Consider the following 25,441-nt stretch of genomic DNA (forward strand, 5'->3'; position numbering starts at 1 on the left):
CCCCGGCCCGCCCCGCCGCCGCCCGCTCCCCCTGGCCCGGCGCGCACGGCCCGGGGCTGCCCCCGGCGAGCGGCGCTGCTGGGACGGGCTGCGGAGCGCGGCGGCTTTGGAAAGGTTGCGGCGTGGGGCTCGGGGGTGAAGCCGAGGTCGTGAAAGAGCTGTAGGGATAAACCGGGTTCCTTTGTTGTAAGGGGGGGGAAAAAAAGAGAGAGTCCTCGGGCGCTCCTCGGAAACCCGGCGTCTTGGGACATGGTATAAATGCGCCCTTTTGTTCCCGTGCAAATCAGAAATAACAGCCGAGCTTTGCAAGTTTCTATCAACTCGTGACCGTCCCGCTGCGATGCGCTGTTGCCGAGACCCGAATCCAGGGCTGGTATTAATGCCAGGTTGCCAGATGTGAGCCCTCCCCATGTGCAAGCACTGCTGCACTTGGGATGCTGCCCAGTCAATCAACACCACAGTGTGTCAATGGCAGAACTGCATTAAAAGTACATCCAGGAAACTCTGAAATGCATAAATATGGCAACACTGGACTGGGGTTGAGGTTGTTTGTAAATAAAACGAGAATGAGAAAGCCCTTCTCAAGGGGTTCAAATTTCCTTCCAAATGAAACTCCCAGTTGCTTGTTTGCTTACAAAAATAAGAAAGAGGCCAGAAGTGACAGCACTAGCAGAATGAGGTACACTCCTAGTGCTCCCATCCTGCAAGGATCCTCTACAAGAGACCCTTCTGCCTACGGAGTATCCCCCAGTGAAGTGTTGGTGATGCAAATGTAGGAACCCAACCCTTTTATGCCACAGAAAGGCAGAAAACAGCACAAACCCAAACTGTCTAATAAAAGATGCCAAGTCCTTAGAAGCTGTACCCAGCAGAAGTCAGAAGCTGTCTGGATTACCATATGGACTTGCTTCCCAACGTGGCTGTCGTGGCAGATGCATTGGTAGCCAGCTCCTAGTGACCCAGCAAATTCTGTTTCTGCAGGCTAATAATGTTAAGCATGCCATTTTCAGAGTGGGAGGCTTAATTTGCAGCTTTGCCACTCTCTCTGAGCAGAGGAACCAAAGAACAGAATAACCAGAGATCTGGGAGAGAAAGGGTTAGTGTTGTACTTGCACTGAAAACGAAGCTCACGCTTTGGCCCTTAAGCTTTAATTGCATCAACACTGCCTTGAAGTGAGACTTGGAAAAGGAACAGAGGTGTTGATAAGAGTTCATAGAAAATACTAGTCTATTTGGCTTTTCTCTTAGGTGATTTGAGGACTGAAATGTCATCCACTGTAATATTGCTCAGCTTACCCAATATTTGTCACATTTGTCCTATTATAAGTCCTCATGGACAAGTCCATGAGTATTCAGAGCAAGAACAGTGGAGCTACTTTGAAGTAAACGTCCAACATCTTTAAATTGGTGCAGGATAAAGATCATTTCCTCTATTGCTCCAAAAGATGTATAACTAGAAAAATGAATAATAGCAAAAGAAAAAAAGGCAAATTAAGAAATACAGGGCACAGGCAGGTTAAACTCAACAAAAAAAGGAAGTATTAAAGCTTGGTGATACACAAGGTAGTTTTTCTAGATGGCAAGGGATATAGACCTCAGATTCATGACATTCCTATATGGACACATTATTTCCATCTTCAGATGAAGAAACAGAGATGAAAACACTGGCATGATTCAGGCGAGCTCCCGGGACAGGTCAGGGACAAGCCTCGTGTCTTGGCTCTGAATACATTGCTTTTGGCAGTGGAGCCTGTTGGAAGATAATTCAAGATGCATTTATGTGAATTCTTGCTATTTTCCAGGCACTATGTGACTTTATAGCATACAAGCCTAACAGGAGCATAAGCATGCCCTGCAAAAATGTTATCAGAGATTCACTAAACTCACATCCTCTTCTCAGAGCTCTTGCAGAGTACTGCATTAATGCATAGTAACAATAAAAATATAAAAAGACCGTGGAAATGACATTATAGCATTATAAGATTAATCCAATTCCAGTCAAATTAGATTATAATAAGGACTGTGTGTCCTGAAGACTATTAATGGGAACCTGTGTTTCGAGAGCTTCATCACCTTTGCATGTGTTCTCCTCCCTGACCCCAATAATAAAAATAGCTTGGTGCTCACGAGAGCGCCCTTCTTCAGAGGACTTCACAAACACCTTCTGGTCTTCTGGGGAAAACATCAGCCTCACTTCGGCATCAGTGGAGAAACTGAGGCTCGGGCAGGACACTTTCTCCAGCCTAAGGAGGCAGCCAGCCCTCCCTCAGGCTTGGCTCTGGTGTTTCAGGCTCACGTGGTGGGGCTGTGGCTCCCTGTGGATGCCTGTCAGTCCGTGTGGTTTATTCATGTGGCTGAATGGAAACGAGCACCACAGTCCCCTCAAAGACAAAACTGTTTCAAGCACAAGGTTACTGTGAAGCAGCTTTCCAGGAAGACAGATCTGGGCTGCCTTGTACTCCCAGCACAACTGAGTCATTCAGGAGCGCCGTCCTCAGCAGCAGCAGGATCATTTTGGTCAGGCCACGCGGCTGCTCTTTGGCAGGGGGCAGCTGTAATAGCTGGAGGCAGACGGCCATGACTCAGGCCATGCTGATGATACACTCATTAGGTCGCAACCCACACCGCCGTCTTTCTTGTTGCTCGGTCACTGCCAGCAGTGTGCTTGGACTTGCTTCCCCATGGCTCGCCTTGGCAGGCAGGGCTTGAGACTGGGCTGCGGGAGAAGGGGAAGTGATCCCACGTGCTGCTGTTTGCTGGGCTGCTCCGTGCTCGTACCAAGTCACAGGCACTTGCCATGCTCCTGCCTTTTCTGGAAGAAGCACAACGGGTGCCTGAGCGAGACGCAAGACTGGGCGGCTGCTGTGTGGCCGAGGGCCATCAGGGTAGATGCATCCCAAAACCTCTGGCTTGCCAGAGGCTGCTGTAATACAACAGCTGTGACTGAGAGCTGCGTCCTTCGCCCGAGGGAAGCAGAGTGACATCAACATCCAAACTCTGAACATGCTGCTTGCCCGATGTGCACAGGCTCCCCGTGACCCACAGATGAACAGTGGAGTTAAGCTATCGTCTGGCCCTCAGAGAAAAGAGGTTTGGCAGAAATGCAACTTATGTACGTTATGAAATAAGAAAGCTGGTCCTTTTTCAGGACAAAACACTGCACACCCTCAAGTTCTGGACCTAGTGGGGATTTACCCCACTCGTCTGATTAGCAGGTAGGAGAGGGAACAAGGTACAGAACAGATTTGCAACCTTTAGATTTTAGAGCAGGCACCAACCTGTGTGCTAATGGTAACAAACTAAAGCAACAAAAGGGATTGGACTCAACAGAGCAAGGCAGGCCCCTGTCTTGTTTTCAGCAAGGCAGGAGACTCCTGACTCCTCCATAAATTAGCAAAATTATTTCCTTCCTGTAGGGGAGGGAAAGAGATGGTGGAGGGAGGAGAGGAGGGGGAGATTTAACCACAGTTGCGGGAGTGACTGTCTCCCTGAGGTCAGTGACTTGGGCCAGAGCTGGAGAACAGAAAAGACTGTATGGCTCAAAGAGAGGGGGCTGTATCCACATCCTCCTCTTCTCAGAGGCCGCCTGAGCATTTCAGATTGAGCAGAGTCAAACCATCCAGAAACAGAAAGCACTTTAAAAAAAATCATCCTATGTGATTTGCCCAAGATCACGCAACACAATCCACAGAACTCAGGGTCTTAAGCCTGAAGGTGTGCTTGGGGGAACATCACAATTAGGTCAAAGCTCCTCTGCCACATTGTGAAAGGGAGAGGAGATACACCCAGAGCTCTGGTCTGAAGTGGGGAGGAATGGCCAGAGCCATTTATTTTCACAGAATCATTGCCTAAAACATTTTCTCCAGACCTTATTTACACCGCGAAGTTTTGAACATCAGTTTCACCCAGAGGAAAAAGAAGATATTTATATTTAATGGCCAACATTTAAGCTCCTTTAAAATGAGCTGAGAGGTTGCAGTTGGAACAGAAAGAAAACCCTAACTGCCCTGGCACAAAGCAGCACTGCTGCCTTTGCAGGAAAGCTGGCATCTAACGAGAGTGAGGTTTTGGGTTTAACTGAGCCCAGATTGCACCCTAGGACCTGTATGCCAATCCGTGAATTGCATCCAGGCACTTCCCAGGAAGCTCCGTGGATTTGAAGGAATTCCCATTTGTGTGCCCTGGGAAGATGGATGAGGAGAGGGAGAAGGAGAGAGAACTAGAAAAAAAACCAAAAACCCTGTGTAAAGATAGATCGACACATTTCCAGATTTTCAGGACATCTGTCAGCAAGCCCCAGAGTGTATGGCAGCTAATCCCTTTGCAGATTTTCTTTTAACTGTTGCTTGACAGAAGAGTATGCCAATTTTTTTCATAAATGTACCCACGTCTGATGTTGCACTCCGCCTGAGGTTGTCATCTATCTGCGAGGAAAAACATTATACTACCACCTTGGGAAATAGCATTAGGGAAACATCTCTCTGAGAAACACACAGCAGCTTCAAGCTTTGGAGTATGTGCAGAGTGAAAGATGTTTCCTGAAGATGAAGAAGGTCAGGGGAGAGGTGGCAACCTGACTGGATACCTGCAGTCCTCCAACACCTGTGCTGGCTGCTGGACTTCCCCCAGGCTGAGCCAAGCCAGTGCAGGGGAGAGGGCTGGTGCTGCCCAGCTGGGCTGACAGTCAGCTCTGGCTTCGAACCCCGGCTGGACAGCTGCAGGAGTCCTCCCACATGTCCCCTCCAGACTCGGCTGGAGCATTAGTGCAGCTTGGTGAGCACTCTGCGAGAGCAAAGAGCTACAATAAGGCAAAGCTTTGCTTGTTCCTGATTTAACTCTCAGCCGCCGTGTTCTGCGGCGTTCAGCTGTTGCCTTGTTCATCTCTGAGGACAGGCAGAAAGCAGCCCATGGGGCTGTTCTGTGCTGCAGTGGGAAAACGTCTTGGTCCTGACATGGGCACGCACAAATTACAGGGGCAGAGCCCTTCAGGGCCAAGAAGACTGGGCTCATTAAGCACAGATGACAGAGGCGAGGCCCCAGGTAACTCCTTGGCAAGCTGCTGTAAGCTCTGCTCCATGGCCAGCCAGACCTGCAGCTGCTGCTGGGACTTTCCAAGCTTCTCTAGGCTCTGCCTGAAGTACACACAGGAATGAACACACTGCTTTTCTGCTTTTTAACTCTACCTACCAAAATCAAGCTCAAGTCCTGCTTTTGTGCTGTTTTGCCAGTTAATTCAGACCTCCCCACGCTTACAGTGAGTGCCAGAATCAGGCATGTGACTAAAAGGTTGACTCCAAACCTCATGATCACTGATGGAGCAGGGGTTTATCTTTGTTTTCTTTCCACCCTGGGAAGAAAATGACATAGAAAAAGGGGCAAATGGACATTTCCATTATCAATTTTTTCATTTTCAACCAGCAAAAAAATGGGTGTTTCAGCAGTAAAAAGCAAAAGAAGAAATCACCTTTGCCAAGTATACTTTCAGCCTCGCATCTCCCAAGACTTTCAGCTCCTGGTTGCACTTCCCATTATTCCACAGAATCATTTTTAGTGAAGAAAATCTATTTCTTGGCCCAATCTAACAATGTGAGACTCTTTGGGTGTGTCTGAATTCTTTCTAAACAGTTCTGGGCAACTGTACAAAAAAAAAAAAAAAGGAAAAGAAAAGAAAAAAGCAGTCTCTCAGCTGCTGTCATTTATCTTAAAACATTTCTTTCATCCAGTTAGCTGTGATAAGCACTTTCATTGTTACTCTGGAAGAAATATGTTATCATTAGGTTTCAGAGTCCACACCTTCATTTCTGTGACTGCAGCCAATTCGTACCTCTCTCAATATTGGCCTGACAGCAAGGTAGCAGCCGATACTGGAAGATATCAGCATTTCTGCTTGCATTTTGCTGTGGGTGTTGGTCACCTTTATGTAATAATGAAATGGTCTGGGATTCATCTCAGAGGGAGAAGTCCAGGACACCATGCCCTTACTCCCACAACTGTTTTGCATTTTACATTCAAGAATCATTATAGAAACCTTGAAATATTCATGACAGCAGGAATGAAAGCCTAGGAGTCTCACTTTCTACTGAGGTTCCTGAATGCTACATTACGAGACTTGGTCACCTGTTTATCCCTCCACCACCTTCTTCTCTTTCTCCCTTAGCATTTCATCTCCTGCTCCAAGGGGTTGCCATTCCCAAACACAGCAGGCTTTGCTATCTCACTTCCAGCCTGAACTGAAAGCACACAGCACAGGCAGCCAGATATCTTTCAATGCAGGCAGGCAACGAATGGCTTCTCTGCTACACTGCAAATGACTCATTGCCTCCAACTTCTCAGCTCCCAGAGTCTCCCAAAGGAAGCAACAGGTTTTGTGCATTAGTGCTGCAACCAGGTAATTTAATTTAGTGCACTGGCAGGGTAAGCACTGCCCCTTCTCCTTGTGGTGAGCTATAGTAGGAGCTTGTCCAAGCATCCCCGTGTCACCTTTACAATGTTAGAGCAGGCAGGCTGTGGATGGAACAGCAAACTTACACCTCCAGAACAAAATGTAGTCAAAAACCCTCTCCAGAGGACCAGGAATAGCTTTTACCCCCTACACTTTAGTGTCACCTCCTTAAATTCTGTGCCAACAGGAAACCGTGCTGGGGACAAGGCACCAGTTTCCATATGGAGCAGGGGTGACTTTGGTCCACAGCTTTCTGTCTTGCTCACATGACAATATCTTGCACCCCCAGAGGCACCATGCTGGGGGAGGCAAAGGGGCTGTCCTGCTCCAGGGTCTCCTCAGCTCTCTCAGCTGAGCCTGTTGGCAATGTGCTCATGAAATGTCAACTGCCAACACAGTTTTGTGCCGACTCTTCACTTCTCAATGCTGTTCAACGTGTGCTGAGAAGAGCTTTTCCATTGCACAGGTCATGTGATATTTGCTTCTCAAGAATGAGGAAAAAATAACTTCCTGACTCTGGAAGCTTCTTTGGTGTGATCCCCCTCTCTGCACCCTGTCACTTCTTCACGGAGGCCCCACCGGGGGAGGAGGGAGCCCAGGGAAGCTTTCTGCTGCTGCCCTCTCCGCATTCCTGCCTCCTGCACCGGCAGCGGCTGCGTAGATGGAGATGAAGCAGGCGCAGGGTGAAGCTCGAGGAAGAGGCAACAGGTTTGTGGGATGCTTATTGTCAGGATGATTTGCTGTCCTCAGCAATTTCCTGCCTGAAAGCAACTGCTGTGACTAAAGTTGGCCCTGACACAGATGGTTACCAAATCCTAGGGATATTATCTTACTCCCACTTTACCTTGATGGAAAAGACAGATCAGGGGACACAGCCGGAGAGAGCTGAGGTCATGGGTTCCCCTGAGGCAGGACCCAGCAATGGCCCCCTCACAAACACCCAAGGGATGCCGACTTTGACTTGCTATTGGCCAAATTACCCTGGCCAGCCAGCACGGACAGGTTTTCTTCGGCAGTGCTGGAGCTGTCCGGATCATCCCACCCACATGGAAATGTGATTTACAGCAGGGCTGCAAACCAAAAATCTGAGTCGTTACTCAGGTAAAATGTACACCAGATTCCTTTGCTAACCTCCCATGACAGAGGAGCCTCTGTTGTAGCAGATCCTTCTTCCCTAAGGGAGAAGGGGAACCGTCACTTGCCCTAAAAGGGCTTCTGGCTCCAGCCACTGGAGCTTGCCAGCTGCTTTTCAAGAAAAGCCGTTTGCTCTGCTTTGTTTTCTTGCAAGTACTGTTTGAATTCCTCTGCAGACACACATGCCAGCCACGGCTAACGCTGCAATGGGCAGTTGGAGCTGAGGAAAGAGGGTCATCTGCTGCCTGTCCACCAGCCCCCATCCCAGGGGAGACAACAGAAATGGCAGCAGCCAGCCCCAGCATGTGGGAAGAGGTCAGCCTAGCCCCTGTGCTCTAACTGTACCTTTCCTCCTGGCTTGCTTTGGGATAATCAGCTGGCTACTGCACCCCTCTTTGCCTTCGTTTCCACCCCAGTAGGAAAAAGTAATGCTCTCTGCAGTGTCTCATGAATTTTCTGGCAAGCACCCCTACCAGAAGGGCAACAGCTGCCAGCACCTGTACTAGCACTTGATCTGGGACACATGGATGCAGACAGGCCTCACTTCAGAGGTCTGGACCATGAAAGCCATGAAAGACCAGATCTGATATCTTCATACTCCCAAGACGACAAAAAAAAAAACAAAAAAAACCCCAAACCAAAAACAAACCACACAAAACCCCCCCTACTCCCCAAAAAAGCTAAACAGAAAAAATACCCAAAGCCCTCGGCCAGAAATGGGATTTCGGAAGTGTGTCACAGACCAGTGACAGCACCTGAGAAGGAGCAAGGCAAGAGTTTTGCAACCTAAGCCAGCTCCACTTTCATCTCAGCAGCCAAATACAATGGCATTATAACACAGGCATGGTGTCATCTTGTTGTTTCACAACTGACATAGATGGGATGGTCCTTAATAGTCATAAAAGGAAGCTTCCTTGTACCAAGAGGACGTGAGTTGCCTTGCCTGTGGGTAATGGGGTGACATTGGAAGCTGTCATAGCCCCCAGGAGAAAGAGGCAGAGATTAGGGTGGGGTGGAGATGGGAAGAGGAGATGCTCTGATTCACAGTTATCAATTGGTAAGCAAAGCAACAGCAGATGGTTGTGGATAGAGGAGCATAAAGAAGCCATGAGGCAATGTTAGTCATTGTGATTAAGCCCCAAGAGTGTCTACATTGGCAGTTCTTTAGTTTACTTGTTTGTAGACACAAATGACAGGAACTTAGAGGAGATGTGAAAAGGGATGATAACAGATGATTGTGGATGTCCTCAGCGGGCTCCTCCCTGGCAAGGATGGTCCTACAGGTACAGCCCAACAATGGCTGTCTGAGCAACTGTGAAGGGAAGGCTGGCACAGGCCTCCATGCCTCGCACGTCACTTGGAACAGGGAAACTCGGGAACTGCTGAAGAGCTGTGAAGGCACAGGAAGTCAAGGCAAATGAGAGGAAGCCAAAAAGCCAAGCATGAGGAGGATGACCAGTCCAGCATCGTTTTGAGGGGTTTCTTCAAAGCTTTCCTGTGAAGGATGGAGGAAAGGGCATGGGCCAGTATGAGATGTCAGGTGTCTGGATGAGACAGGACTGCACATCAGCAGCACAGGACAAGGTTGTGGGGATGGAATGACAGCTAGGCAGCCAGGGTGGAAGGACCAGGTGCCTGGTAGCCCTGAGTGCAGGCCATGTGGGGAGACCAAAATCCCCCACAATCAATGGGGATTGTGGGCAAGAACAGGCTGGGGTTAGCATTGCTGAGCTTGAGCTTTTGGGAGCCGTCCATAAAGAAACAACACAGAAACAAAATTAAATTTTAATTTGGACTAGAGAACATGGATGTAAAGGTGAGACACAGGTTGATTTGTGTTCAGCATAAAGGTAGTGGTTGGACTTTTGTTGGCAGATGAGGCTGGGGACCTCAGAGAGGCCCTGTTCTACCCTCTGAAAGAGGCAAGAGAATTGTTGAGGAAGGAAGGCAGCAACCTGAAGGATAGCAGGTTTACTTAATCTCCACAACCATATTTCCACCTGAGGTGCTCTGCAGGGCCTATGCTGAGAGAGAGAAGGAGAAACTAAGAGTGGGATCTGTGGCTCTGTATTTTGTGGATCTTTCCCTCTATTTCAGGGCAGTCAGGAGCAGCCCTGCAGCAGACACATCCTGAAAAGAACAGCAGCTAACCATCACCTTCAGCAGTCCTACACCTGCTTGGTGAAACTACCAGCCCCCTTGCAGGGTAGCACACGCATAGAGCTTTGCAGGATGGGGCTTGGAACAGGATGTAGTGGGATACATGTTAGGATACATCACACTGAGCTATCCCGTTTCCAGCATGGACCTCACAGTCCTGCCAGACAGAAAGCAGCATAACTAGGTAGAGCTTCCCAGAAGGGAAATTACAGTCCAAATACGTTTTCTGTATAGGAAATCCAAAAGAAGAAGGAAAAAAAAGAAGCCCTTATCTATATTTATAAGATGAAGCTTTTCCTACACGAATAAACCTCTTAACACATTTTTCTGGGCACTGAGGTTATATATTTAATAGGTTTTTCTGGTATCACTTGAAAGTAGATCACCACCATGCAATGACGCCTGCTGCACTCTTTTTCTGGCATCCTCACTAGCTCCCTTCACCCATGCCCCCAGTAACTAGAGCACCGTGTGTTATTCTCACCAGACTGAGAGAGAGGATTTTTCCTTTGCTTAGGAACTTCTCCTACAGAACTGCTCGGTCAACACCCTTTTTTTGGCCCTCCATGCTTTCTTCTTTCCAACTTAACGAAGAACAGAGGAGGCACTCTCCAGAAGAGGAAGCAAAGCACATACCCAACTGAAATCCTCCTCCTAGCTCTTCATTAGCATCCTGGGGGTGCAGACCATGGATAGCAGAAACACACACAGGCCTCCAGTCAGCCTCTCTGCAAATGAGAACCTGGCCTCTTATGCCGTGGGCAGTGTGGCTACTACCTGTATTGAACCTTTATAGAAGTTTATAGAGCAATGAAAAAAGAAGCAGCTGCCTTATCAGCATTCCCAGGTTCCTTTGACTACCTCCTTATCCAGAGAATAGCTCTGAAGGCCTGAGGAGCCTCTCCTGTGCATTGCTTTGGTGTCCTGGTGCCCTGGAGAGCTGCAGCACAAGCTTCCTTTCGAGCCAGGCGCTATAAATTAGTGATGGACATATTAAAGTACACAAACCAGTCCTTAAGAACTAAACCCTGCAGGGCTGTCTCACCCCTCAGCCAAAGCTACTTTGGTTTCCTTCTTCCTAGTGCCTGCAGTTCTGCACTGCAATGCAAAGAGCACAGCTCTTCTGCCATGGCAGAAAATGTTGATGGGAGCGATGTTAGCTGTAGGCAACCAAAAAGAGAGTGCATCTATCGTGTTCAGGGCCAGCTCTGTGGAGTAAGTGTTTTGTAACCAGTACACCCCTGCTTTCCACTTTTCAGACTTGGCATTTGGACTTTTGTCTAACCTCTTTCCCCTTCTTGCTACGTGATGGGCAGAAATTTCATTTTGTTGCTTTATTGTCTCTCAGCTCCTTATTAAATACAAGAAGTTAAAACCACTGCCTTTACAGCCATCCCTCAAGAGGGAAGAAGTGAGTTACTGTGGTGTTGCTCCTGTGTTCCTGACCTAGGAGAAGAAAAATTGTGGGACTCTTCTGTTGTAATCACTAGATGCCTCTGCAGAAAATAAATATCTTGAACTGATTCTTGAGCTGTAGCTCGCTGTAGTCTTCTCGCTGTTTCCTCCATTCACTTCCCACTCTTTAGGACAAAATAACTGCCTCTTCATCTAAAGAGATTTAGCTATTCACTTCTGTGCATGGACAGAAAAAAACTATTTCTTCCCCCGCAACAATGCAGCTAACTCTGGGGTAGAGCTTGACAGCTATTTCACAGCACAGAAGGAGTGGCAGGGAAAATGCAGTTGTTTTTGCCTGCAGAGATGGAACAGTGGATTGGAATGGCAAAAACTGCAATTTAACTGGAACCTTGAGAAATCCTTCACAGTTTTCATAACCTAGCCCAAAGAAAAAAAAAAAAAAAGAGCTGCCTGTAAAGGCTGAATCTCCAAAGCAGAGGCTGATTCAAAGGGAAGGGCTCTGTTCAGTGAAGTGCAACACTACCTACCAGAGCACCCACATATTCCTTAGAAGTCCTTTCATCTACCTAGTGAGTAAGCCCATTTCTGCTTACTTGTGAAAATGGGCAATCTCAGGGGCAGGAGCACCAGGGTTGTAGGTGAAATAGGAAAGGTGTGGGTCACTGCTCCTTCACAGGACCCAGATGCACCTCACACAGCAGCCATCTCGTCTTACCTGATTAGAGGGTGTGATACTCATGTGAGAACTGATCACAAGCACTTTTTCTCCGGGTATCATATCTAACATATGCATTAACCAACATTTCCCCTTCCCCCCTCCCACCATTTCCCTGCCCAAACCTGCTCCAAAAAAATGAAAGCTTCAGCAGAACTGGATCTCCACCAGAGCTGGTTCAGGGACTGCGCCTCACTGAGGGCACAGTAAGGTGAAAGTGCCGAGGAATCACAGAGATAAGCTCAATATAATTATGTGCTCAAGACATTACAGATAATTTGGGGTTTCTGAGCTTCTGACTATGCAAAAACAAATCATCTCTACACTGTTAAGAGTGGAAGGTCAGAAGACGGGAGAGGTAGGCAAGTTAAGCAAAAATCAGCCTTCAGTGGGACCTCATATATCAATGTCATTCACATATAAAGTAGTAAACAGAGTAGATGTTCTATGCATATCCTCAAGGAGAAATCCAGCTAACAGCCCTGTGTCATCCCTGTCTGCCAGCCTCCTTCTCTGCTCCTTCAGTAGGAGGCACACCAGGAATTACACACACAAACATCCCTGCATGATGCTGTGAGTCAGAAGGGGAGATATTCTCAATTTCTCAAAACACCAGGAATCCCAGCCCCTCTGAGTGCTGGATGTCCTTGCTCTTGCTGATAATATCTCTGTGGTCCCAGCCTCCTCCAGAGGCCTCCAGGAGCAGGGTTTGGCTGGAAGTATTTGGCAGCAAGGTCCCTGAGCAAAAGAGGGTGGATCAGAAGTGAGAGAGTGACTGTTGCATTATGCAGCATCCAGTCACAACAAGGGAGTTAGTTAGATTTTGATCTGCTTGCTGAAGTTTGCTATTTCTACTCTGGTACCTGGTGGTCAGCTTGGTGCCAACATCTGTATAACATCAAACATTTGCATCCATATGGAGGATGTATAATTAAAGCTTTCTGCAGACAACTGTGAAAACTTCCTCATATTCTCCCTAAATTGCATTGCAACCCCCAGATGAGGGCTGGGAGCCAAAATGTAAAAAGTCTGGCATAAATATTTAACTAACTTCAGATACGTATTCTTCAACTATTAGCTAATTATTTTGTGCCAGCCGTAAATGGCATCTGGTTCGTTAGCACAGGACACACAAGGATGCTGCAGGTTGGGCACATAATGGGAAGTGAAACGCGACTTCATGCTAATTAATATTAATGAATGGATGGAGAACCAACATCTCTTTGAAAATATGATCTCAACAGGAGCCCAAGTGTGATTCATTATGATTATTGCTGGGGTGACAGCCATTACCAATCTCAGAAAAGCCTCTGTTTCATGTAGCATCTCTTGGGGAAGGACTTAATTGGCTTCCAGAAGAAGTGAGGATGAGCAGGGGAGGTGGTTTCAGACCAACCTGAAGGTATGTGTTTTATTACTGCCCTGGAATAGGAATAATATTAACCATTCCTTTAGTGTGTGTGCTGTGGTTACCTTTCTTTGGTTGGTTTGCTGAGGTAAGAGCTGTAGCCTGCTGTCAAAATCCTGCCATATTTACTCCCATCCCTAAAAATTAAGTCCTTTCTTTCATCTCTCAGTCCCTCTCCCACCAAACTCAGTCCTTTATCCTCTAGACACCACCCACTTTGCTGCTGTTCCAGACTGCCTTGGCAACCAGCTAGCTCAGCTCTGAAGCCTTGTACCTGAAGTGTGTTTTGCCTGGGAAGGAGGAAGTTTGTTCTCTTATTCCACACACCACGTCTCGGGGATGCGCTCACCATGATGCCAGGGGAAAGCCTGGATGGTTACCAGGGCAGTTTTCTTCCTTAGCTAATACACAGCCATGTGATGGGAATTGCCAAACATTTCTGGTCTCTTCTTTCAAGCCTATGTGGGTTGCTCTCCATTCCTGAAGCACACTCGGTTCTCACCTGGGAATGTTTGCCCTCATATGGAGATCTTGGACAATTATCAGTTGGTAGCCAGTGGCTTTGCTTAGCTGTCGTGTTTGTACACCACACGGAGCACCTGTGCTGATAGATCTGCCGCTTTAAGTAGGGCTCAAAAGGAAATGCGGGACTCTCTTCCCTTGTTTAAGCCTGTTCAATCGAGGAAAAGGTCTCCAAGTTGGTTTCTGCCCTTGAAGCAGCTCTTGAACTTCCATTATTATATACATTTAGGAAGTATGTTGGGTTTTTGGATCGCATCAATCTTTCTGCTACCTAGGAATTACCACTCATCCCATTATTCGCCAACTGTTTCTCTGCTGTGTTCTCTATTTCTCAGTCAATTTTCTACTAACAGCTGACTAGTCCACCAGCTAATTTCCCTCTGGTCTTGAACAAACATCAGCAAAAATCAGCTGAAGCTGAAAGCCTAGTGCAGCTTTACACTATAATTTTCCTGAATCAGGCAAGTACAAAGACGCAGTAGGACCAAACACAGATCTCCAGAAAGGGTAGGAGACCACCACATCGGAATCATTGCTGCAATTCCCACTTGTGCAGCTTTAACACTGCCACTCCTGCATTATCTTCACCACTCCCTTAAGTCTTTGTAGAATCAGTCATGTCACTGATGACTAACAGATGAAGAGAGGACAATTGGTGTGCAGCTCGTGCTATGGGCTTATGACAGGAATTGGAAACTGGATCAAGAAATTCTTCCCCAAGATAGTTCATCATGTCTTGTGATTTCATGTAAACCCCTTATATTTCCTCCCATCTTGCTTAAGACTGGATGGGAAATTGGGTTAACAAAAATGTAAGGAATCTCTCAATGCAGCAGAGACTGCTTCAGAGCCAAGTTTCCCAGGGGAAATAAATGATGAACAAAAACAAACAACAGCACAGCTCAAACGATTCCTCCCCTCACCACAGTCCTGAGATTTCATAATTGCTCCCTTCATGGCCATTTTGGTTTGTAATATGCAGAGTAAAGATTTCCATTATAGTTGTGTTTACTTAATCACTATAATTTTTTAAGTGAAGTTCAGGCTGTTGAAAGCACCAGGCTGCCAGCCCCAAGCCAATTAGCCATCAGCTAGTTGCACTAGAAGCTGTTCTGCTGTGATCCTGAGCAAAGGGTTTGCTCCTCAGCAGTCTTGTCATTCTCAGACGGATCACCCACCTCTGGGAGTGAGAAGGATATTTAGCATGTTACACCCTTTGCCTTATCAGGCAAAAAAAGGCAGGTTTTTTGTGTTTGTGTGCAAAAAAATCAGTCTCTTGGAATGGGATGATCATGTGGACATTTGGGACTAGTCTGACATCCATCAGAGAGAAGCTAGAGCATGGACAAATGCAGAATTCATTTCAGAAAGCAGCAGGACATTGACTACATCTGCAGCATAGTTTTTCCAGTGAGGTTACATTGAATATTCTGATCGTGCATGGCACAATATCCCAGCATGAATATTTAATCATGCAGGGCAAATACAAGTAGACTGAAATTCTAAGTGATGACAACTTTCAGATGACCTAGGCCCAGACTAGAATTTGTGATTTCAGATGGGAAGGTTCCCCCTCCCATTCCTGTCCTCCCAAGACATTGACCTCCTTTCACGGGAGCTGGGAAACACCTTAGCCTTTATAAAAGCACAGAGGGCTTCAGCCAAATGAGACAAACACATGGAAACAGTCAGTACCTGCAGCTGCTGGAATGGAGGCACTTCCCCAGCCAGCATGTATGAGATTTGCTGTCATCTGAAGCAGTCAGCAACACCAATATTTTCTTGGCACTCTCATGGTTTCCAGTGCCCCAAATCAAAACCAGGCACAAAACCAAACCAGATTTCCATTGCCATTGTCAAGCTGGATTGGCCTGAGCTGCTGGGCAAAGCCACCCCACTCTGTGTGCTTGTAAGGCTTTGGAAACAAAAGATCCAGCTTCTGAAACAAAACTCAGGAGTGCAGTAGATGCTCTTCCTTGGCCCTAGTGGATCTCCAGCAGAGATCTCAGATTATTCTAGTAGGTGCTCCTGTAGGTGCTCCACCCTCACCTGCCACATCTCCTAAAGTCTTCCCAGACGACAAAGATCAGAGAAAAAAAAAAGAAGTGGATGCACACAGAATCATAGAATCAGGGTTAGAAAAACCCCCCAAGATCATAAAGTCCAGCCTTTGACCGATCAACACCTAAAGCACCTAGACTCAACTACACCATGGCACTAAGTGGCATGTCCAGTCATTTCTTGTACACTTCTAGGGATGGTAACTTTCCCATCTTCCCAGGCAGCCCATTCCAATGGTTAACCACTGTTTCCATTAATAAATTCTTCCTGATGTCCAACCTGAACCTCCTCTGGCACAGCTTGAGGCCATGTCCTCTTGTCCTGTCACTTGTGGTCTGGGAGAAGAGGACAAACCCCACCTGGCTACAACCTCCTTTCAGGCAGCAGAGAGTGAAAATGTCACCCCTGAGCCACCTCCTCTCCAGGCTGAACACCCCCAGATCACTCAGCCGCTCCTTAGACTTGTCCTCCAGATCCTTCCACAGCTCCATCACTCTTCTCTGGACTCACTCCAACACTTCAATGTTTTTCTTGAAGTGAGGGGCTCACTGGTTTTGGGAGAGATCACAGATCAGCTCTATCAGGTGCACAGATCCCATAGAAACAACAGAAAGGAGAAAGTTCAGTTCTCCTGGCCAGAAGTTACCACAGCACTGGGACTCAGTGCATGATCAGACCAAAAATATACATATTATAAAGAAATAAGTTAACAAGCTTATTCCTCTCTGTAGTTAGAAGGTCAAATTTCTCTAGTCCCATGTTTAAAATCACTGTAACTCATTTCCCACTTTCTGCTGATAGGAATATAATTCAGTCACTTTAGCAAAGTTGTCAGGCACTGGTGAATGGTCCTTGCACTGATAGCTCCAAGCATTATCCCCATTTCATAGTGGGAGAGATCCAGAAAGTTCAGTATCACCTCTCTTTGCAGAAGCAAATCCACATGAAGTGAAGCTATCATAGCAAATTTTAGTGCACATGTTTGCATCACGGAGAGGGATACAGGAGAAATTTCACTGTACAGGCAACAGGCAGAAATTAAAAGAGCACCAAGTGGCCAGGTGGTGAGGGAACTCACTTCTGATTTACAATTGCAATGATTGGGATGAATAGGGAGAGGCTGTGATTAAAGACATGTCTGAAAATAACAGTAATGATTTCCACTTGTATGCCTTTGATCAGGCAATCTCACAGTATTGTATAAATGAAACCTCCCAATATCTCTGTGAGCTTGGAAAGCCTTCTACTGACACGAGCATGTCAGAAATAAATACCAGCTGAATGGTGTTAGACAGGTGATGGCTTAGATATTTCATCCTCTCTCGGAAGAAGAGCTTCTAGAGATGGAATTTGTCCCAATGATAAAAGAGGAATAGATCCTCTGTATGAGCTGTATTGGACTACACGCATAAATTACGGTGCAAAATGATCAGTCGGCCCATTCAGTTCTCATTTCTGCAGGTGAAAATGCCAGTAAGGGAACTAATCACCTGTCTCTGAGGATTATTTTAAAAGATGGAGACATTGCCCATCAAGAACACCACTGGGAGTCATCAGCTCTGTTCAAACAGGCTGCTGGTAACCACCAGGAGGTAAGAACTGTACTTCCAGTCTCTGTGTCCGGAGGATTAATTGGAGTTAGCCATCTGGAGTGGAAAAAATGTATATTCGTTACCATGCCCTTGTGCACTACATTCCCCAGCACAAAATTGTGCAGGACCATCACATCCAGCCATAAGCCTGATGTGGTGTGTCCGGGACACATCACCCCACCTGGCTCCCTGTAAACCAGGAAGCATCTAGACAGCTTTTCCAGCTAAATCCCATCCAAGGGCAGGAGACATCACTGAATATTTCCCTCCCAATAGCAGAGTGGACCCAAAACTGAACAGAACGTGTAGTTTTCCATGGTCAGGCAATTTTCTGATGTTTGGAAAGATTGACATAGTTACGTTTGGTCTTGATGGGGTGTTGAGAGGGTTAAATATGGCTCAGCACTTACTGCACTTATAATGATGTTCATCCTCCTGCCACCAAGAAAAAAACCAAAATATACTCTGATATTCAGATCTGGCTATTTTAGTTTGCACTCTTCTCTGTTATTCAGTGAATATGAAATTACTTTTCACCAGTTCAGAAGATATTTGTATAGTATTTTTCAAGGATAAGTTGTAGAGCCAGACACCCCAAATTCCCTGTTATGGTTGATAACCATAATTCCTGGCCTTCCTCAAGAGCCAGTAATAAGCTGCCTGCATTAATCCTATTTAGATGTTTGATTTGGCTATATCTGTCAGCAGACAGATTATATAAATTCAAGATTTGAAGGAAAAAAATCCTCATGTTGTGTATAACTAAGAGCAGTTTTACCTTGGTCAGGAGAAGGAAAACATTACCCAGCTATTCAAATGCCAGAGATGATCTCCAGGTGGCCAGAGGAACCTCCCTCCAAAAGATAAGGCAGTCCTTAACCACCACCCTTAAAAATTGAGAATTTAAATATGTTTTGTGAGGAAAGATGAAATCTGCCTGAACTCCCCAAAAGCCTTCACAAAGGAGACCAGGTCTAAAGCCAGTGTGTTGTTCTGCCCTCACTGCTGCTGTCCCCTGCCCTGGGGACACTCTCCTCCGAAGAGGCACAATGACACAGATAAAGCCCAAAGCTGTTCTCACTCACATGCCACCAGCTGCAGTTTTTAGCATTCACACACAAAACAGTTCAAGCCCCAGGTCCCCCAACCCTGCCTGGCACGTCGTTGTCACCTTCCTTGACTTGTTTCACTACAAGGAACCCCAGGAACACATGGACTTGCTTTTGGAGGGGTGTTTATCAGCTATATTAAAGCCCCAAGCAGGTCAGACGTGAGCCAGGTGGTTTAGGCAGCAGGTGAGCCTCTGCCTGGAGCTCTGCTCTTGGTGGCCTTTGGGAGAGGAGGGCTGGTGGGTGCATAACCCTGTCCCCCAGGGACAGGGAGGGACAGAGAAGATGGTGGCACTGGCCACAGGTAGGGCTGTTTGAAGAAGCAGGTGTTGGTTTGGCCACAGCAGTGGAAGTGCTGAGACATTGCAGAGCCCAGAGCACGGTCAGGGCTGCAAGGACCAGGCTGAGCCAGGAGGGGAGAGAGGGATGGGCCACATGGCCCTAAACCCACTGCCACCCTGCATCTGCAGAAGAAGGACATGCAGGCAGGCCCAGAATTTTGGGGGCTGTGTGGGCTGGCTGGACACGGCACCCCTGTGCACACAGAAGGAATGAGCTCAGAGCAAGCTGCTCCCTGCTCACCTGAAGCAAGGGCTCTCCACCAACAGCAGCAAGGTATCAGCTGTGTGAGCCCTCCAGCCACCCAGCCCAGAGCATCCAAACACCCTCGAGTTCTTCTCTGCCAGCCTCCCTCCCTGCCCAGCTTCCCACGCTCCTGCTTGAGCCTAGCCAGGGTTTGTTAGAAAGAGTAAGGTCGTGCAGGTATTGCTCTGTCTGCCTGTTCCCCTAACTGGTGCTCTGTTAAGTGGATCCTGCTGTGTTTAACAGCCTCCCCCACCCCCCTGTAACCTACTTACATATTTTCTGTGAGTCTGCTGGCCTGGTGATCTTGGACTAGCACAGCCTCTGGCAGCTGCTCCAGGAACGGTGATATGGCTCCTGTAATTAAAACAGGGTGGGAAAAGGCAATTTCTCTGCTTACTCAAAGGAAAAAAAATATGGGGATCGGGGCAAGGATACCCTTAGCTGCTGACATGAGGGATAACAACACAAGGCTTGAAGATAAGTTGCCTCAAAGCTCCTTTTTGGTTGTTAATACAGAGTTTCACCAGAAGCCATCAGGCCCTGTGCTATCAGCAGATCACTCAAGTAACATTAACAATTATGGTCACATGTGGAAAAAGTGTGGTCACGTTTGATTTCTTCTGGCCTTCTTCCTTCTCCTTCTCTTCCCTGGAATAACTCACCAAGGCACACCAAGTAGAGACCTCAATTACACGCGTCATTGGCACCCCCAGTTCTGCAACCAGCAGAAGCAGTACTCCTTAGAAACATCATTAAGCACAAAACTCAGTTGAGTTTGTCCAGTCAATTCATTATCTGTGATTTTTATATCTATGTGTATACGAATATGTACGTGGTACTACCAACCCTCTGCACTTCTTCTAGTGTACAACCACGCCTGATCCTGGTGTATTTCAAGTGGAAACTTCTCAAGGCAGATACTCCTGGGTAGCACATGCACACCAGAAAGGGGCTGTGAGCTGAAATTTCAGTCCAGGCTGATGCTGACAGCTGGGCCAATGTGAGGGAAATATGCTCCTTATAATCTGGCAGTGGGGAAGACAGTTCTATGCCAGGGGCTGAATCAGTGAGAGGCATCGTTAATACATCTGATACAGCCTCCATGGGAGTGCTATAGGGTAATTCAGGTTGTGGGTGTCAGAAATAGTGCATTAGTTATGGGGAGGTGGGGGTTGTAATCAGAAAAAAAGTACAGGATTTTTTCTGCAGGTTGTTATGAAATCACTTAAGAGAGCATGTTGCAAGTCATTCTGCTGAGAAACAGAGCATCCAAAAGAGAAACTGCTGTAGGATGCTGAGGAACCCATACACTCAGTAATTTGGAGACTGGTGCAATGGAAGTTTAACAACTGACTGAGAAGAGATGGAAGCAGAGGCTGGAGAATAAGGATTATGGAGTCCTTCTCCTCAGCAGAGCTCTCTGTTTTCAAATCAGCTTGCAAGCACTGCATGAGTAGTGTCACAAATGCTGGGTGGCTGAAGCCACAGCCCTCTATAAAGAGAGACCCTATATTAGCACAAAATAAGGGGATTCTGGAGACCTGCACTGAAACATCACAAGCTGGATGTGATGTTCAGTGATGCCCTTCAGCACTCTATTTTCACTCTTCAACTCACCTGAAAAGATAGGGACATAAATAATGGACTGTAAGGAAAGGAGGGGTGGCTTCTTGAGACTTCCCTTTGCAGGGAGAGTGTTCCTCAGTTTGGGCACTGAATGAAAGAAATCTGGATCTGGTGGGCAGGATGGTGTTAAGGTTGCAGGCAGATGCTGGTGGAGCCTTCTGCTGTTTCCTCTCTCCCTAACATTGTTTCCAGAGACAGTAATTGGACATTTAACTTTTATGTTGGTGCAGTAAACTAACCTTGCTGTTAACTCTGTCTGGTAATAAAATATGGTCTCTCTATAAAGAAGATTTTCAAGACCATTTTTTTTTTACATGGCTTGGAGATTTTTTTTTCAGAAAGAGTAAAGCGTTTTCAAAGTCTTTCCCAGCCACAGCTAATTGTGTCATTACCAAGAGCTGGGACACAAGTTTCACATTTTCCCCACAGGGGTTGTGGCCCAGTAACACTCTCTGCTTCACCATGAGAAAGGAATTTCCATTCAGTGTGTAGCAGGAGAGGCAGGATCATGGATTCTCATGCTGAGAATAATCTGTTCACAGAAAGGGGCTGTAAAGGATCCTCCAGGCTGGTGGAGCTGAAGGTACTGTAAGTGCTGGAACAGGCTGGCCCCTATACGTTAGTCCAATGGGCCATGAGGCTCGGAAGGAAATTTGGCCATTATTTCTTCTGACAGGGATGGAGGTAGCATGAGGCCCTAGACACTGAGTTACCCATCCTGCCACAATAATTCTTCCCTGAATGTCATCATTCCTGAGACCATTTAGCATTTCGGTGGTTGCTCTGATCTACTCTAGGCTAACACTTGCTCAATAAACTATAATAAACCTATTAGATAGGTTTGCTGGAGTGTACTGCCAGACTGGGACAGAGTCATTTTTCACTGCATTCGGTTACATCCAAAGTAATGGACCAACAGGAATTAATGTTGATGTGATGGAGTGGTGCAGTCTGAAAATGACCTTTTCCTTTTATCTTCACACTCTTTTTTAAAAGCCCTTCTTCTGTGGGGCAGAGCAGGTCTGTGTGCCACTGCAGAGGGGTCTCCTCCCCACATGTAGCATGTGGCTGCTGTCATCTAGGTCTAGGGAACCATGCTCTGGCAGTCTATAAATTATGGGCAAAAGAGATTTTTTTCTCCTCAGTATCTGAGGGCTTTTAGTATCTACAGCATACCCTTTTCTTTATTAATTAATGTTATGTTTAAAACATAAGTAGGTTCTTATTTCTGCTCAGTACTTATTATAATGCCTCGTCAGCCCTTCAGTGCCTTTCCTTTCCCATCAGCCTCGGAGCTGGGTTCAACCCCTGATGTGTCACCCTAGTCAGAACTGTGGTTTGCAACACCAGCACCTGTAACACAAGGGTGGGGGTAACTCACAACCTGGAAAGGGAAGCCCTGCATTTACCTGCAGGAGTACAGATGAGGAGTGCCAGGCCATGCCCCCTTACCTGGTCCCATGGCTGCTGCAGGGCCCCTGTCCTAGGCTGGGAGGTGCCCACCCAAGCCGTCCCCACTGGGGTGCTCCACAGCCTGTCCCTGTGTCTGCAGCAGGTGGCCTGGGCCACACTGTGCTCCCTGGCGAGGCTGGCACCTGCAGCAGGGGGATAAACAAGGGCATATTTGGTTTTAGCATGCGAACTAGCTGAGGTGATGTCCACAGGCAATCTTTTACTCCAATCTTGGTGTTACAGCTCTGTTAGGATTAATGCAATTACTGCACTTTTTGCTAAAAGCAAAAAAAAAAAAAAAAGCACGGAGAGAAACCCTCCCATGAGAGCTCATTCTCTGGGAAGTGGTCGGGCGCAGCGCACCCAGGCAAGCCGCCAGTCTCAGCTGGGCAGGACGCTGTCGCCAGACTGGGCTGGCGTTTAACCACCAGCCCAAGACATTTGTGTCTCATCACTGCCCTTTTCCAGTGAGGCAGGGCGTGTGTGGGATGGAGAAGGTGCCACATGGGCGATGCCCCATCTCCCCTTGGTGCGGAGAGACCCCTCATTAGCGAGGAGGAGACGCGGGCAGACAGCGGGCAGGAGCTCGCCTTCCTCTCTTAGAACACGGCTATATTTAGAGGCAAATTGCAAACAAAGTGACGGTGAGCTGCTGCTGCTGCTGCTGCTGCTGCTGCCCATAAATTATCCAGCTGCGTGGGATGCGAATGGGCTCACCGACACCTCCCGCCGCTCCTCCGCCAGTGGGGGCAGGAGAGGCACCCGGAGGGAGGAGATGTTGCCTTCCCAATACTTGCAAGGTTTCCCCCACACTGCTCCTGGCCCCCATCTCACCCCCACTGCCTCTCCCCAGCCAGCAGGAACGCCACTTCCACAGATGGTTGCCATGGGTTACACCGGCACCGTAGATAGTCCCTTCCGAAATAGCAGCGCTAATTGAAAACAGGGGCTCCACGCTGTCACGTCAAGGTCTGCTCCAGCAGGCTCACGGTGCCTGGGGCAAGGCACAGCTGGAGCTCACTCACCAGCACCACTGGGACCTGTGGGCCCCAAAACCTCCCCACGGCTCGGGTGGCTTCACAGCATCCGCGCAGCTGCTGTGCTGGGCACCAGGGCTGCTTGCTCACAACTTGGCTCAACAGAGAGGCCCATCCTAGTGCAAAGCCTGGGAAATAGTGCCAAAAGATGGGGAAGATGATGGAGGGACAGTGACCCTTGGCAGGCAGCAGCCCCACTGCACAGGATGCACGAGTTGCAATATCCAAAATACAGAGGTGAAGGCCACCCAGTGGGTGACCCGTGTGGTCAGCAGCAGAGTTGGGAGTACATCCCAGCTCTCCTGGGCAAGGCTCTGTACTCGTGTTCCCTCTGGTGAAACAGTGCTTTCAAGATGAATTTAGTGGGGCTTTTCCAGATGCTTTGCCACACCGACAGAAAGCCAGTGGGATGACTGCAGCATGAGGGGATGGTAATTGGAGAGGCGGGGTACTGAGGAGGTGCGTGGTGGGGCCCTTCAGGGATCAGTGGCAGGCCTCGTTGTAACCTATTCCTTTTTAAAGATGATTAGAGCACGATCAATAGGCTTGCAAAACTTAGATAGCATAACCTGCTGCCACCAATTAAGCGAGGTATTTCGGTCCTGCAGAGGACTCAACACGTAGCACAGACTGTCAGTACAGTTACAGCTTCTGCAGGCAAGAAGGAAAGCTGGGCTCCTGCCTGGGGGAGACTGCTTCAGTGCCATTCCCCATCCCACCCTCAGGGACTTCCTGGCTCTTTTTCAGGCTATCTTTCCCCTGCACTGCCCGGGGCTGCTCTGAAAATGAACTCACCTCTGCTTGGGAGACACGGGGTACAGTGGGGGCGAGCACAGGAGGGTCTGTGCAGTGCTGTTCTTGCAGCCTGAGCGTTAGCAGTGCTGTTTCTGCGTTGTTACACATCTGATCTGTTCAACTCCTACACCAGCAGTGTTTCACCCAGGGCTGCACCACTTTGCATACAGATAAGACTCTCATAAGATTGTCTCTCAGGTGGCAGAGAGCCCGTTCAGCGTATCCCTCCTTTTGTGATCCCTTCCAAAGGTTCAGCTCTGCCTTCCTTGATGCCAAAACAAACGATGTCACCTCCCACTGGTTAAGTCCAAAGCACCTCTGGGTTTGGTCATCAGTGCTGCAGGCTTCTCCAAGGTCTTGTCAGGGTTTCTTGGTGTTTTATGTGAGCTTAGAGGGACATTTGTGAAACTCTGCTGCCAAAATCAGGGCCTCAAGGCTACCTTGCATCCCTTCTTGCCACATACCTAAAATCCGAAAGTATAAAGGAGGTAACCTCAGTATTTTTAATTTATCAATCATTTTGCTGTTGCACAATCCTGTTGGGAGATTAGTGCCCTTCCAGCACCACTCCTTTCATTTCATTACCCCAACTCTGCAGGCTCCACATTGCCCTTACTCCATAGACTCCTTACAAGATTTACAAGAAGTTCTGCTTCAAAACATGAAAAAAACTCCACCAACAAAAAAGTGCTGCTCAAATTACTCCTGTGCAATCTTAACCAGTCTCTTAGCTCCTGAAGGGTTTGTTTTGCCCTCCACTTGCCCAGACAAACTTTGGAGGTCAACACTGTTCACATTACAGAAACCCATCAACAGACAGAAAGGTATAGCACAAACAGGTTATGTTATCAGATTTGTTCTGCATAAGGCAACAGTGACATCAGGAATGTGACATCATCTGTGACATCTCGAAGGCATCAGGGTGTCTGCAGTGCAGAGGGAAGTATCTTGGCAGCACTGCAGGGGAATTAACACTGATGGCAGTGTGATCAGAACAGGCGACGGCGTGCCGGCTCCTAGAGGCATTGTGTGAGGCACTGGAGGTTGACCAGTCTGTATCACACAGGCTCCTAAATACCATCCCATGTGCTAAACCGTCAAAAAAGTATTATGCAGCTAGGAAAGCTCAGAGGAGGCTTGACTTAGCAAAAACTGAAAGAGTTTGAGATGTCTTTCCTGGCCAAGCGTCAGCTAAAAAAAAAAAAAAAAAAAAAATCCTCTTCTATCAGTATCCTAGGAGGTATAATGACCACAGTGGGAGAGTAATTGCATCCAGGAACCAAAAGGAGAATTGATAAGTGGAGCAAGATGAAATTGAGGTTAAAAAAAAAAAAAAAAAAAAAAAGAAAAAAAAGGGTAAAGATTTTCCTAACATGAGAATCTG

At 47.5% G+C, this 25,441-nt stretch overlaps 1 long non-coding RNA gene across 1 annotated transcript in view; it reads right to left on the reverse strand.

The window, feature by feature from the left end:
* Nucleotides 1-19,422: 19,422 nt before the first annotated feature.
* Nucleotides 19,423-25,441, reverse strand: part of LOC121669325 — a 38,961-nt gene continuing 32,942 nt past the window's right edge. The window contains exons 5-7 of the long non-coding RNA XR_006017717.1: nucleotides 24,058-24,521; nucleotides 22,226-22,368; nucleotides 19,423-19,501 (exon numbers count right to left, since the gene is read on the reverse strand). This is a non-coding gene — a long non-coding RNA (uncharacterized LOC121669325). The remainder of the gene's footprint in view (nucleotides 19,502-22,225; nucleotides 22,369-24,057; nucleotides 24,522-25,441) is intronic.

Source organism: Corvus kubaryi, unplaced genomic scaffold (assembly GCF_017639235.1).
Source record: "Corvus kubaryi isolate FWS band 111438036 unplaced genomic scaffold, C.kubaryi_AGA036_p1.0 37391, whole genome shotgun sequence".
In the NCBI taxonomy this organism is placed as follows: domain Eukaryota; kingdom Metazoa; phylum Chordata; class Aves; order Passeriformes; family Corvidae; genus Corvus; species Corvus kubaryi.